This window comes from Pseudophryne corroboree, chromosome 8 (genome assembly GCF_028390025.1).
Source record: "Pseudophryne corroboree isolate aPseCor3 chromosome 8, aPseCor3.hap2, whole genome shotgun sequence".
Taxonomy (NCBI): Eukaryota; Metazoa; Chordata; class Amphibia; order Anura; family Myobatrachidae; genus Pseudophryne; species Pseudophryne corroboree.
The window spans coordinates 178486288-178498451 of record NC_086451.1 but is presented as its reverse complement, the minus strand read 5'-3'; the positions used below and the strand labels follow the sequence as shown (position 1 = coordinate 178498451).

The 12164-nt window shown below is 48.3% G+C and overlaps 1 pseudogene; it reads right to left on the bottom strand.

Annotated features, from left to right (window-relative positions):
- Positions 1–11753: 11753 nt before the first annotated feature.
- Positions 11754–11935, bottom strand: LOC134952255 (U1 spliceosomal RNA; annotated as a pseudogene).
- Between the last annotated feature and the right edge of the window lie 229 nt (positions 11936–12164).

Here is a 12164-nt window from a genome sequence, read left to right as displayed (position 1 = left end):
CACTGGATATGCCCAATCTCATTTGATCTTTGAAGCAAAGCAGTATTGGACTTTGTTACTACCAAGCAGTCTCCCATCCATGTATTATCAGATTCTTTAGGTGTTTTTAAACTACCAACACCCTTTTCTTGGTACATTTAATTTTTACACGTATTCTTTTATGTACCAGAAGTTAGAAGTAGAAAAGCTCTAACAGAAACCACGAGCTCATCTACAGTCACAGCACACTGGATTTGCCCAATCTCTCCTGATCATGGAAGCTGAGCAGTGTTGGTCCTGGTTTTAGTACTTGGATGGGAGACCACCAGGAAATACCAGGAGCTGTGTGTATTTTTACAATACCAACACCGTTCTCTTGATGCATTCCATTTTGAAACATTGGGGCAGATCTATTAAGCCTGGTGAACTGATAAAGTGCAAGGTGATAAAGTACCAGCCAGTCAGCTCCTAACTGTCATTTTTCAAACCCAGCCTGTGACATGGCAATTAGGAGCTGATTGGCTGGTACTTTATCACCATGCAAATTATCATTCCACCAGGTTTAATAAATCGGCCGCTTATTCATTTATATACTAGTAGTTAGAAGTAGAAGAACTCTAACAGAAACCACTAAGCTCATCTACAGCCACACCACACTGTATATGCCCAATATCACCTGATCTTAGGCCTGGTTTGTTCTTGGATGTGAGACCACCTGGGAATACCAGGTGCTGTAGGTAGTTTTATACTACCAACACCGTTCTCTTGATGCATTCTATTTTGAAACTTATTCATTGATGTAGAAGTTAGAAACAGCAAAAATCATCTACAGCCGCATCACACTGGATATGTCCAATCTCATCTGATGTTGGAAGCTAAGCAGTGTTGTGCCTGGTTAGTTTTTGGATTTCAGGTCCTGCCTTCTGGTTTGGCCACGGCACCTCGGAAATTCACCAAGGTCATGGCCGTGATGACGACCCTTCACCATCGGTGGACCAGGGAGGAATCTCTCCTCCCGATAAACATTCTGGAATTGCGGGCAGTGTTCAATTCATTGATACTGGCCCTGCCTCTAGTACAGAACAGGCCTGTTCAAGTACAATCGGACAACGCCACCACGGTAGTGTACACAAATCATCAAGTCGGCACTCGAAACTGCATGGCAAAGCTGGAAGTATAAAAAAATCCTCAGTTGGGTAGAACGTCATCTGCCAGCAATATCGGCAGTGTTCATTCCCGGAGTCCTCAACTGGGAAGCGGATTTCCTCAGTCGTCAGGACGCTCACGCTGGAGAGTGGAGAGGCTGCAGCAGAAATATCTGCACTGGTGTCAGTAGGTGACTGAGGCAGGGATGACTGGGAGATAGTGGGTGACTGAAGCATGTATGAGTGGGATATAGTGGGTGACTGAAGCCGGGGTGACTGGGAGATAGTGGGTGACTGATGCAGGGGTGACAGTGATAGTGGGTGACTTAGGCAGGGGTGACAGGGAGATAGTGGGTTACTGAGGGAGGGGTGATAGGAAGGGGTTGGGTAAGTATGGGAAGAAAGTGGGTGACAGGGATAATAAATGAATAAGGCAGGGATGATAGGGAGATAGTGGATGACTGTGGCAGGGGTGACAGGGACAGTAAGAGACTGAGGCAGGGTTGACAGGGATAGTGGGTGACTGAAGCAGGGGTGATAGAGTGACAGTGGGTGACTGAGGCAGGGGTGACAGGGATAGTGGGTGACTGAGGCAGGGGTCGCAGGTATAGTGGTTGACTGAGGCAGCGGTGACTGGGAGATAGTGGGTAACTGAGGCAGGGGTGACAGGGAAAGTGTGCGACTCAGGCAGGGGTGATAGGGAGATAGTGGGCAGCATATCTCTGCCTCACTGCAGCAGCACATTCCTGCTTCACTGACAGCAGCACATCCCTGCAACATTGACGGCAGCACATCCCTGCCTCATTGACGGCAGCACATCCCTGCCTCACTTATAGCAGCACATCCCTGCCTCGCTGACAGCAACACATCACTGCCTCGCTGACAGCAGCACATCACTGCTTCACTGACAGCAGCACATCACTGCTTCACTGACAGCAGAACATCCCTGCCTCACTGGCAGCAGCACATCCCTGCTTTACTGACAGCTGTATATAGGGCCTAATTAAGACCTGATCCCTGCTGTGCATATTCACACAACAGGAGATCAGGTCTGAAGTGCGTGTGTGCTGGTGCCACAGTGCACCGGCACATGCCAGAGATGCGATCAGCATCTCTGCCCAGTGAGCGCCTCTGCCTGATTGACAGGTAGAGGCGGTCACTGGGCAGGAGGAGTCGGGCCAGCGGCGTTGTGCCGCCATTTTGGGGGCACAGTCAGGACAACGCAGACATGACCGGACCGTATGGGGGCGGGGCCGTGACGGCTGTGTGACCCGGACAGCAACGGGCCTTATTTACTAAAATCTCAGATAAATTTTATGGCATTTATGTGCAGTCTAGTTTGCACAGTTGATAGAGTGTTGATCTTGCACTATCAATGTAAGCCTCACATAGGTTTGATACACATGTAAGTTTGTTTTTATTTTACTACATTGTGGTTTGTGGCTCTATACCATGTAATGCATGTCTTTTAACAGTAGTCAAGTCTTCCAATGTGCTTGTTAGTGAAACCCAATACATAGCTTTATTTTATTTTGTTTCTTCAAATATTACATAGTAACATAGTAACATAGTATCTGAGGTTGAAAAAAGACAATTGTCCATCGAGTTCAACCTATTTGTGGTGTCCTATGCATGATGATTTTACTAAAATTTCTGACTGATGCTGCTGTCAGCCATTGCATTTTATCCCTATTTATAGTAACTATAATGCATGACTATGCACCATACCCCTGGATATCCTTATCCAATAGGAATTTATCTAACCCATTCTTAAAGGTGTTGACAGATTCCGCCATTACAACTCCCTCGGGCAGGGAATTCCAAACACGTATTGTCCTTACCGTGAAAAAGCCTTTACGCTGTATTGTGCGGAATCTCCTCTCCTCTAACCTGAGCGAGTGTCCACGAGTCCTCTGTGTTGATCTAACCAGAAACAGGTCCCGCGCAAGCTCTGTGTATTGTCCCCTTATATATTTGTAGATGTTGATCATATCCCCTCTTAGTCTCCGCTTTTCCAATGTAAACATGCCTAGTCTTTCAAGCCTTTCCTTGTATTCCATCATCTCCATGCCCTTAATTAGTTTGGTCGCCCTCCTCTGTACCTTTTCAAGCTCCAGGATATCCTTTTTGTAGTACGGTGCCCAGAACTGTACACAGTATTCAAGGTGTGGCCTCACTAGTGATTTATATAACGGGAGTATAATACTCTCGTCCCTAGCATCAATACCCCGTTTTATGCATGCTAATATCTTATTAGCCTTCTTTGCTGCAGTCCTACTTTGGGTACTACTGCTTCGCTTGCTATCTATGAGGACACCTAAGTCCTTTTCCAGTACAGAATCCCCTAATTTTACCCCATTTAGTAGGTAGGCATATGTCTTATAACTTTTTTTTCAATATATAAACATTTTTATTATAAGATTTTCAATGACACAAGTACATCCAAGTTGCAGATTATGGATTGTGAAGGACAAATCAACCATATAAACAATTTAAGCAATTTAAATTGCATGCAGGTAGTAGAATATCAAACTCCTTGGATGAAAGTTGGTCGTAATAAACTAGGATAGAAAAGAATAAAGTAGAAAATAAGATTTTAAACCTACCGGTAAATCTTTTTCTCGTAGTCCGTAGAGGATGCTGGGGACTCCGTAAGGACCATGGGGATAGACGGGCTCCGCAGGAGACATGGGCACTTTAAGAAAGACTTTAGTTCTGGGTGTGCACTGGCTCCTCCCTCTATGCCCCTCTATGCCAGTTAGAGAAACTGTGCCCAGAGGAGACTGACAGTATGAGGAAAGGATTTTGTTAATCCAGGGCAAGATTCATACCAGCCACACCAATCACACCGTATAACTTGTGATAAACTACCCAGTTATGAGTACGAAAAAACAACATACTGTAGCATCAGTGCAGGACCGATGCAACTATAACATAACCCTTATTGAAGCAATAACTATATACAAGTATTGCAGAAGTAGTCCGCACTTGGGACGGTCGCCCAGCATCCTCTACGGACTTCGAGAAAAAGATTTACCGGTAGGTTTAAAATCTTATTTTCTCTAACGTCCTAGAGGATGCTGGGGACTCCGTAAGGACCATGGGGATTATACCAAAGCTCCAAAACGGGCGGGAGAGTGCGGATGACTCTGCAGCACCGATTGAGCAAACATGAGTTCCTCCTCAGTCAGGGTATCAAACTTATAGTATTTTGAAAAGGTGTTTGAACCTGACCAAGTAGCAGCTCGACACAGCTGTAGTGCCGAGACCCCTCGGGCAGCCGCCCAAGAAGAGCCCACTTTCCTCGTGGAATGGGCCTAGACCGATTTCGGTAACTGCAATCCAGCCATAGAATGCGCTTGCTGAATCATGTTACAAATCCAGCGAGCAATAGCCTGCTTTGAAGCAGGGGCACCAATCTTGTTGGTTGCATATAGGACAAACAGCGCTTCAGTTTTCCTGACTCTAGCCGTCCTGGCCACGTAAATTTTCAAAGCCCTGACCACATCAAGTAACTCTAAATCCTCCAAGTCACGCGTAGCCAAAGGCACCCACAATAGGTTGGTTCATATGAAAAGATGAGACCACTTTTGGTAGGAATTGAGGACGGGTCCGCAATTCCGCTCTATCCACATGGTACACCAAATATGGGCTTTTATGTGACAAAGCCGCTAATTCCGACACTCGCCTAGCCGAAGCCAAGGCTAATAACATGACCAACTTTCATGTGAGATATTTTAACTCCACCGTTTTAAGTGGTTCAAACCAGTGTGATTTTAGAAAACTTAACACCACGTTAAGGTCCCAAGGTGCCACCGGAGGCACAAAAGGAGGCTGAATATGCAGCACTCCTTTTACAAAAGTCTGAACTTCTGGAAGAGAAACCAATTCTTTTTGAAAGAAAATGGATAAGGCCGAAATCTGGACCTTAATAGAGCCTAATTTTAGGCCCAAATTCACTCCAGTTTGTAGGAAGTGAAGGAAACGGCCCAGATGGAATTCTTCCGTAGGAGCATTCCTGGCCTCACACCAAGAAACATAATTTCGCCATATACGGTGTAATGTTTTGACGTTACATCCTTCCTAGCCTTTATCAGCGTAGGGATGACCTCAACCGGAATGCCTTTCACTGCTAGGATCCGGCATTCAACCGCCATGCCGTCAAACGCAGCCGCGGTAAGTCTTGGAACAGACAGGGCCCCTGATGCAACAGGTCCTGTCTTAGAGGAAGAGGCCACGGATCTTCTGTGAGCATTTCCTGCAGATCCGGATACCAGGTCCTCCGTGGCCAATCTGGAACAATGAGGATTGTTCTCACTTTTGTCTTATTATCCTTAACACCTTGGGTATGAGAGGAAGAGGAGGAAATACATAGACCGGCCGGAACACCCACAGTGTCACTAGGGTGTCTACAGCTACTGCCTGAGGGTCTCTTGACCTTGCGCAATACCTCTGTAGCTTTTTGTTGAGCCGGGACGCCATCATGTCTATCTGTGGCAGTTCCTACCGACTTGTAATCTGTGCAAAGACTTCCTGATGAAGTCCCCACTCTCCCGGATGTAGGTCGTGTCTGCTGAGGAAGTCTGCTTCCCAGTTGTCCACTCCCAGAATGAACACTGCTGACAGTGCGCTTGCGTGATTCTCCACCCAGCGAAGAATTCTGGTGGCTTGTGCCATCGCCACTCTGCTCCTTGTGCCGCCTTGGCGGTTTACATGAGCCACTGTGGTGACGTTGTCTGACTGGATCAGAACCGGTTGGTCGCGAAGTAAGGTCTCCGCTTGACGTAGGGCATTGTATATGGCCCCTAGTTTCAGGATGTTGATATGAAGACAAGTCTCTTGACTTGACCAAAGACCTTGGATATTTCTTCCCTGTGTGACTGCTCCCCAACCTTGGAGGCTTGCCTCTGTGGTCACCAGGATCCAGTCCTGAATGCCGAATCTGCGTCACTCGAGAAGGTGAGCACTCTGCAGCCACCACAGGAGTGATACCCTGACCCTGGGGGACAGGGTGATCAACCAATGCATCTGTAAATGTGACCCAGACCACTTGTCCAGTAGGTCCCATTGGAAAGTCCTCGCATGGAACCTGCCGAATGGAATGGCTTCGTATGATGCCACCATCTCTCCCAGGACTCGAGTACAGTGATGCACTGACACAAGTTTTGGTTTCAATAGGTTCCTGACAAGAGTCATGAGTTCCTGGGCCTTTCCTATCGGGAGATAAACTCTCTTCTGGTCTGTGTCCAGAATCATGCCCAAGAAAGACAGACGAGTCGTAGAAACCAACTGCGACTTTGGGATATTGAAAATCCAGCCGTGTTGCTGTAACACTTTCAGTGAAAGTGATACGCTGTTCAGCAACTGCTCTCTTGATCTCGCTCAAGTACGGGATAATTGTGACACCTTGCTTACGCAGGAGAACCATCATTTCCGCCATTACCTTGGTGAAAATTCTCTGGGCCGTGGAGAGACCAAACAGCAACGTCTGAAATTGGCAATGACAGTCCTGTACCGCAAATCTGAGGTACGCCTGATGAGGTGGATAAATGGGGACATGAAGGTATGCATCCTGTACACAAATGCGGACAACAGGTGTCAAGCCGTGTGTTGCCTTTGTCAAGCTGTAATAAGTAGGGATAAGGACGTTAACCACCTCGGAACATCCTCCCTTATACGACACCTGCAGCGCATTCATCATAAGTCAGTGACAAGTTCAAAAACTTTGGATGACAGCGGAAGCAGTCCACTGACCACTAAATCCCTTCCTCTTGTAACCAAGCTCCTGCAAACCACACCACCAACTCCCTCAGTGTCAATTTCCTCCTTAGACAGGAAAGCCAATAGTCCTGCAGGCCATGTCACTGGCAAGTCTGACGAGTCCTCTCCTGCCTGGGATTCCTCCGATGCATCCTTGAGTGTAACGCCTACTGCTGCTGGCGCTGCTGTTGTTGCTGCTGGGAGTCGATCGTCATCCCAGAGGGGAAGTCGGAAGACCACTTGTACTACTTCCAGTAGGCAATTGACTGTCCAACAGTCCTTTGCGAGGAAGATGAAATATCACAGCAGTCATCCTGCTGCAAAGCGGATAACTCAGGTCTTGTCAGCCTGGGTGGTGAGAAACGTGGTTCCGGTATCCATCGTTAATTCAGAGGCAACTAGAGACTTGATTGAGGTACTGTGTCCCCGGTACCAAATGCCATCTAGGTTCCATTTCTCTAGGCAGGCGATACCGAAAATGTACACAGACCTCAGAAAAAGAGAGTCACCAGTGTCCTAAAAAATGCAGTTGTACCCAAGGTCCACTAGTCCACATGTCCGTGGTTAAGTGGAGCAGGGCAGACTCAGGACTATATGACTGTGACAGCCCACTGGGTAGATGTATTGCCTCCCGCAGCAAGAACAGCAGCGGCGGCACCAGTAGCAGCATCTCGCAAATGCCAACTCGTTCCTAGGCAGACTACGCTTTGTATCACCGCTTTCCATAAGAGGCACACAGCTAACAACCTCTTACGGAAACTGAGGAACATCATCGCAGAATGGCTTACCCCAATTGGACTCTCCTGGGGATTTGTGACATCGGACAATGCCACCAATATTGTGCGTGCATTACATCTGGGCAAATTCCAGCACGTCCCATGTTTTGCACATACATTGAATTTGGTGGTGCAGAATTATTTAAAAAAACGACAGGGGCGTGCAAGAGATGGTGTCGGTGGCCCGAAGAATTGCGGGCCACTTTCTGCATTCAGCCACCGCGTGCCGAAGACTGGAGCACCACCAAACATTCCTGCACCTGCCCTGCCATCCTCTGAAGCAAGAGGTGGTAACGAGGTGGAATTCAACCCTCTATATGCTTCAGAGGATGGAGGAGCAGCAAAAGGCCATTCAAGCCTATACATCTACCCACGATATAGACAAAGGAGGGGGAATGCACCTGACTCAAGCGCAGTGGAGAATGATTTCAACGTTGTGTAAGGTTCTGCAACCCTTTGAACTTGCCACACGTGAAGTCAGTTCAGACACTGCCAGCCTGAGTCAGGTCATTCCCCTCATCAGGCTTTTGCAGAAGAAGCTGGAGACATTGAAGGAGGAGCTAAAACAGAGCGATTCCGCTAGGCATGTGGGACTTGTGGATGGAGCCCTTAATTCGCTTAACCAGGATTCAATCTGTTGAAATCAGAGCAATACATTTTGGCCACCGTGCTCGATCCTAGATTTAAAACCTACATTGTATCTCTCTTTCCGGCAGACACAAGTCTGCAGAGGTTCAAAGACCTGCTGGTGAGAAAATTGTCAAGTCAAGCGGAACGTGACCCGTCAACAGCTCCTCCTTCACATTCTCCCGCAACTGGGGGTGCAAGGAAAAGGCTAAGAATTCCGAGCCCACCCGCTGGCGGTGATGCAGGGCAGTTTGGAGTGAGGGCTGACATCTGGTCCGGACTGAAGGACCTGGCAACGATTACTGACATGTCGTCTACTGTCACTACATATGATTCTGTCACCTTTGAAAGAATGGTGGAGGATTATATGAGTGACCGCATCCAGGTAGGCACGTCAGACAGTCCGTATGTATACTGGCAGGAAAAAGAGGCAATTTGGAGGCCCTTGCACAAACTGGCTTTATTCTACCTAAGTTGCCCTCCCTCCAGTGTGTACTCCAAAAGAGTGTTTAGTGCAGCCGCTCACCTTGTCAGCAATCGGCGTACGAGGTTACTTCCAGAAAATGTGGAGAAGATGATGATCATCAAAATGAATTATAATCAATTCCTCCGTGGAGACATTTACCAGCACTTGCCTCCAGAAAGTACACAGGGATCTGAGATGGTGGATTCCAGTGGGGACGAATTAATATGTGAGGGGGGCGATGTACACAGTGAAAGGGGTGAGGAATCGGAGGATGATGAGGTGGACATCTTGCCTCTGTAGAGCCAGTTTGTGCAAGGAGAGATTGAGTGCTTCTTTTTTGGTGGGGGCCCAAACCAACCAGTCATTTCAGTCAGCCGTGTGGCAGACCCTGTTGCTGAAATGATGGGTTCGTCAATGTTTTTCTTTTCAATCTAAGCCCCTGCAGTTTTCTGTAAGAATCTGCTTCGCTATGATGATCAACAAGTCACAAGGGCAAACACTCAGGGCTGGAGGTGTAGATCTTAGGACCAGCTGCTACAAGCATGGCAAAGGTGTCACTATCATTGGTGACACCCAGAGAGGCAGCGAGGGAGATTGTAATGCAGTGCGCGCAGATAAGCAGCGCAATGGTAAAAAGGAGGCATGGTCTCATAGGTAGGGGTGTGGCCTGTTTTCCTGAATCTCCATTTTGTTGCTCCGGGTATCCCGGGGGTTGAGTGCTGCTGGCTCCTGCACAGTGACAGAAACTGGGTGTTGCACGTAATGTTACAGTGAAACACCCATATTCTGTCACTGAAGAGGAGCCGGCACTTTGGTGTCACCCCCCTTGGCGGGTGACACTCGGGTGTGGGCAGCAACCCCGTTGTGATGCCACTGACCCATGGGAAGCTTTACGTGGCTTACACATGTGTTAGTAGCCCCAAGCATCTTTTGTGTTAGTCCCTGAAGAAAAACTTCAAATATTTACAAATACATTTTGTAATCAATGGGCCCAATTCAGTAAGGATTGCAAATTCTGCTAAGTAACAGAATTTGCAATCCTTTGGTTCGCATGCTGGGGCCACCCAGCATGCCGCCTCCCTTCTTGACCACGCTGAAATTGCAGTCTCAGTGCAGTTCAGCGTGATCATAAAAAATGGGTTAGCCTCCTGTTGGTGCAGACTGTATATGTGCGCAGGAAGCCGCCACCATTTTTGTGATCGCAGCTGCTGCATGTGATGTCATGCAGCAGCTCTGACCACGCCTCCTGTTTCTCCGTTGCCGACCCCATTTTGTAGCCCTGCCCATGCACCGCTCCATCTCTGACTTGGAAATGGATTGTTGCTGACCCCCCCCCCCCAGCACCGATTGACAGTCAGAAGCGATCGCATTATCTGCGGGGTGCCGCAGAAAATGCAGGCGCATGCGTATGCTCTTAGCAATTTTTGCAGTTGGATTGCTTATTGCGATTGCAATCCAACCTGAATCAGGCTCTATTACCTATCACAATGCACTGCGGGTAGTACAAAATGGGGTTAATATAAGAGAAAACCCCCCCAGAGCTGTGCTCCTTAACTGTCCCGGGTGGCTAGTGGAGCGGCTGCCCAGTAATCAGTGTCCACGCCAGTGCGCACATGGCCCACCCCCTACAGCCACGCTGGATCACGGTATAGTGTGGGCACAGAAGTCCCTTACCTCCCTTTCATCAGCGGCCTCGTGATCCCGGAGGGCGGTGTGTGTGTGACTGACCTTAGGAAGAAACCGGAGCCTCCGCTGCAGTGACCCAGCAACCAGGGCACGGGAGTATACTGCGCCGCTGGGAGTGATGGAGCTGCAGTAAAGATGTCTATTAGACCTAACCTGCTGCAGCCCTTGTAGATTCTTATAAAAAAAAGTTCTTCTTTTCTTGTCAAAATTAATAGCTAAGAATAGGCTGCCTGAGGCAGCCCCCTGTTAAGTGGCCTGCTACTGAAGGCACCAACTACAAACTGAGCTCCCTGTTCATGGAAGCGAGGTTATAGAGCAGGGGGCGCTGAGCATCTTGGGAACAGTCAAAAGCTTTGAGCCTGTTGGTGCCTCAGATCAAGATCCTACTCTACACCCCAATGTGAATCCTTGTGGAGTCCAGTGTACCCCACAGAAGAAATGAATGTGTCACACCCATTGGCAGCAACATTAGAATAGCTGCTGATGGGCACAATTGAGAAAGGAAGGGGGGAAAACATTTGAATCCAGCACATATATGTAATTTGAATATGTAATTTGTACCTTCCTACTTTAAAATGTAATGGATGAACCTCACCCTGTGAGAACTATCTTCATGATCAAGAGATCTCATACGCAAGAAAAGCATGTGTTGGGATAGGGCTGTGGAGGGCGGCTGCTCGAGCACACCCCCGTCAAGTTAAGGAGATTCAACTGAGGAAGCACAAGGGAACTCTTGTCTGGGGACAACAACTGCAGGGAGACCACATCTTTTCAGATGAAAATGAGAGGGCGGAAGGCTGCCTAATACTGAAGCACCCTCAAACATCAAACCATATGCAACAACTAGTACAAGCATTCCTGGGGAAAGGTCTGCAGCAGACGGATTTGCATACGGTGATGTCATCCAAGCAGTGGGCCAAAGTTGGCTGGAACCCTCATCTGCATATGAAAAGAGATAAGGGGCGCTTGGATGACCCCTAGTTCGCATTGAACACCCCCCACCCTCCTTTGGTGTTGGGCTCATGTTGGCCATGCCCCAGCCCCTGAAGCATTCAAGCTGATTTCTTGCAGCAGCTGGGCACTGTAACAGCTCCAGAGCTGCTCTGTAAGGCAAATAAAAGGGTGTGGGCCCTGCAACACCACCTGTAGTTCGCATTGTGCGTTGGAAGGCACAAAGTAAGCAGACGGGAGAAGTCAGGATAGTGCGCAAGGGCATAGAAGGGAGGGGCTCAAGAAAAGAGAAGTGGAAACAGACAGCAAACTAGGCTGGAGAGAGACCTGAGACAATGAGATCTAAATTATACCAGAGCCAACCAGGGGAAAGCACAAATGCAGTCGTCGTCCCCCCCCCCCCCCCCCCCTACCACAAATTATGCAGTCGAGATTCCCACATTTGGGGAAATCACAGAGGTCAGCATACCCAGAATGCAATGAATGAACCTCACCCTGGGAAAACAATCTTCATGACCATGGTATCACCTAAGCAAAATAAGTATGATTTGAGATAGGGCTGGGGAGGGCCGCTGCTCAGGCACACCTCCGTCAAGTAAAGGAGATTCAACTGAGGCAGCACAAGGGAACTCTCATCTGGGGACAACAACTGCAGGGAGAACACATTTTCAGATGAATGTGTGAGGGCAGAAGGCTGCCTAATACTGAAGCACCCCCCAAACAACAAACCAAATGCAACAACTAGTGCAAGCATTCCTGGGGGAAGGCCTGCAG